The sequence below is a fragment of the Limulus polyphemus genome, unplaced genomic scaffold, assembly GCF_000517525.1.
Source record: "Limulus polyphemus unplaced genomic scaffold, Limulus_polyphemus-2.1.2 Scaffold8706, whole genome shotgun sequence".
NCBI classification, from domain to species: domain Eukaryota; kingdom Metazoa; phylum Arthropoda; class Merostomata; order Xiphosura; family Limulidae; genus Limulus; species Limulus polyphemus.
Window position 1 is genome coordinate 21,187 of NW_013674316.1, and position 4,045 is coordinate 25,231.

Genomic DNA, 4,045 nt, shown 5'->3' on the forward strand with positions numbered 1-4,045 from the left:
CCATTGCGTAGCTTTGTGCTTAATTGCAAACAATACTTCCAAACAACAATTTTGGCACAATGATGAAAAAGCGTCCTCTCCTCCAAAAAATAAATCCCACGAAATAACTTTTATGATATAAATCATAAATAAGTAACGTGAATTTTGTTTTATATATTTGTTTAATTTGTATGGGTTTGTTCATCAAATAGGACACATTTAAAACTTATAATTATAATGCTAATAATCGAATCTACTAACACCTTTATTCAAATACTATTTATTCTACTATAAACACAACATTCTGTGTGCATCATATATAGAAAAGGCTGTTCGTGAATTTTTTTAAAACAGGTATAATCTAAGTTATTTTTTTTAGTACGTTTATCCATCAACTTATATGGCTACTGAAGTTTTTAGATATCCAATGTAATTGTATGTTAACCATCTGATCTCGTAATTCTGGTGGGGGGGGGTAGTTTCTTTTTAGCGATAATCCATAACATTCCAAAAGCGAATTCGAAAATCTGAAGAGTTTTTGAAGAATGTAATTCTCAAACTTCCGATGTTAAAAATATAGGAGCAATACCAAGAAATGCGGCCTATAAACTGTGCAGAAATGAGTTATTATTAGAAATAGAGTTCATAGATAAATTGGGAATAAAACTATAAAATCAAATTGGCCTTGAAGTACAAAGTTTCACTTTAAATAAATAGCATTGACTTGTATGTTGCAAACTTTGACGTTTTTTTTTTATATATAAACATTTTCAGTACTTGGATTATATGAAAATAAAGTGTATAACATTTCATCAATGTATTGTGGCTTGAATTTATATCGTAACTTAAAATGCATATTTTCAGTTGTGTTTGAGGCCAATAAAAAAAATAATAGACTTGAAAAAAATATTAATCGAATCCATGTTAGGTTTCATTTCGAAACAATTGTTGTTGAATGATGAACGAGGTTACACAAAAAATTTCAAAATTAAAAGTAGTTTTATTATTTTAATATTTAATGAGTTTCAAAAAACATATATATCGTATTAGAATAAATCATTGTAACAATCCTAAACAATGAACATATTTTATACATACTCTTATACGTGTACCTGGATTGATATTTTTATTATTATTTCAGGCTTATATTTCGTAATGTTTAATTGATATTTCAAGCTTAACAAATTAGCTAAGGCGATAGAAAAGTAGTTAGACGTACATTAAATACTTAGCCCTTCTCATTTTCCTGAGTTTCACCAAATTTGACATGGAAATGTCAATTTGAAATACGATCTTTGATTGGAAATAACTTCACCATAATAATTTAAAAAATTATCATCAGCTATTATAATGAAAATTAATGTATATTTTGTACAATTCGGAATGTGGATATTTAACACCAGTCAAGGGAAACAACACCTTCAAGTTAATTAGATAAGGGAGATTTTAAACATTAATTCTCGAAATAAATATGCAAGGTTCCCAACCGAACTTTTTGATAATAACTATAATTTATAAGTAAAGCTACTATAATTTATTCCATTACATATTGCTGTTGAATTAATAAATGTTAGAGCGTTGAATTTACACTTGGATCTGTTCAGTATCCGAGGTGTATGAAAATCTGCCTTTACGTTATCAATAAGTGAAAAAACAGAGTATTAGAAATACAAAGAAATATTTCATTTTGGATTTGGATTTAATGAAAAAAATATATGGTAGCCATAATTAAAATTATCAGTAGTAATAATAATCATATAAATTTTCATCGAATTCAAATACAAAATTAAAGAATTTTTCTATTTCCAATATTTCCCCCCCTTGTTTCTATAATTTTTCTCAAAATTATGCATTATTCTTATGTTTGTCCGGTAAAGATCAGATTCATAAACTATCACTGGTGATTATTGATTAAAGATACTACAAATGTGAATTAATAGCTTATAAACGTTGTATTAAGTAACGCCAAACGCATGTTTTATTACATGAAATATTTGATAATTTTATTCTGCTACAAACACCTAGTAATTGTTACATTATTGAAGTAACAAAATACCTTTGTTAATCAGCAACTGCTTAAAATCCAAGTGATTAATTCCACTATATATAACATACATGTTATAACACTCGCTGCCTAGATTAGAAAGATCCATCTAATAGTGTTAACATAAATCTTTATAGATGTTCTGTTTGTTTTGAATTTCATGCAAAGCTACACGAGGGCTATCTGCGTTAGCCGTCCCTAATTTAGCAGTGTAAGATTAGAGGGAAGGCAGCTAGTCATCACCACCACCCACCGCCAACTCTTGGGCTACTTTTTTTACCAACGAATAATGGGATTGACCATCACGTTATAACGCCCCCACGGCTGAAAGCACGAGCATGTTTGGCGTGACGGGGATTGCGAGTCGAGCGCCCTAACCACCTGGCCATGTCGGGCCCTATAGATGTTCTATTCACCATATATGGATCACGAGTAATGCTTCCAGTTTTAAAAGTAAATATGTTCTGATTTGTAAAAAAAAAAAAAAAAAGGTAAAATAATAATTTTTAAGAAATAACACGAAGAATGATCATTTTTTTTAACTTAGGTTATAATTAAACTAAAACTTTTCCTACTAAGACTTAATTAGAAGGTGAAACTTTAATCATTTGAATTACTTTGTTAATTACTTTCATATTATATTAATTTTGATTTCATTTCTATCATGGCGAGGTAGATATAAGAGAAGCACCTTAGAAAAAAAACTAATATCCTGTTAACTTCGATGATTTTTTTCTGCTCTTCAAGTTCTCAAGTAGGCGCAGCTGCACTTGGTAAACATACTTTGGTTCGATAAATTATCGGGTGCCAATCTGACACTCGAGCTATCCAGCTCCCGATCAGTGTATCTATCCGACCTCAGTCCATGATCAGATCTGACTTATCTCTTCGCATATGAAGAAGAAAATAAGTAATACTTTTTATTCATTAACTTATAAGAATAATGCGCAGTATAAACATCGTGTTTACTGATTTATAACGTAGAAATTGGCACAATTACCTATCAATACAGATACATCATTTGTAATCATCAACAGTATCCAAATTGCCATGGGCTTAGTACAACAGAATTAAAAACTTAAAGGAGAAAAAATAAGCAACATGAAGATGACTATTATATAGTAAGCATATTTTTATGCGATAACAACAAGGTTCTTAAGGTCTACACAATACAAGTTGCTGACAATACGTCTCAAAAAAATTTAAGTAGTTTCCTACCACTGGCAATTAATTCATCAAAAAAAAAAACAATGTAGTACAATTTAAAACGTCTTTTTAGAATAACGAAAAAGATGCGTTACTGGAAATAATTTATTATATAATCAGAATACCACATTTATCTTGAAGTCTAGGTTCTGTTATCGGTTGTAAGTTTTAACGACGTATATATATATATATATATGTATATGTGATCTTAAGTTAAATTCATGAACAGATCCCAGCATAGAATAAAACAAGTAAGAAAAGTAAACACTTCGCTTTTGTTATTAAAAACTAAAACAGTGCCTTTTAGGTTCATTGTAAGATATAGCAATCTGGTACAGATCTTTATTGCCAAATATATGAATCAGCCGTTTAATGAGCCATCTGCTCTGTGCCCAATACACGTATCAAACCTCGAATTTCAAACTTTACCGATATCACTATAGAATTAACACTATTATTATTTTTCATTTCCTCTTGTCTTATCAGACAAGCTGGCTATTTCAGTTCTCTGTTTGTTTGTTTTTAAATATGTATTGTCATAATTGAGAAATATTTTTATTTTCAACATCTTTCATTTTCTTCTCCAGCGACAGTACACACTTATCTACATATAACAATATGAATAAATTTAAGATACGCCAGTATATTTTTCTTTTATCGATATGCATGTTTATATCCTGTTTGACCTCATGGCCGAGATTGTCTGGTATTACGATGAAAGTATTAGATCGTCAAGAAATTAGCGTCGCTTTTCTAAGATGAAAAAACCGAACAACTTATATATCAAAACAAAACATTTAGTAAATGAAATAGTCT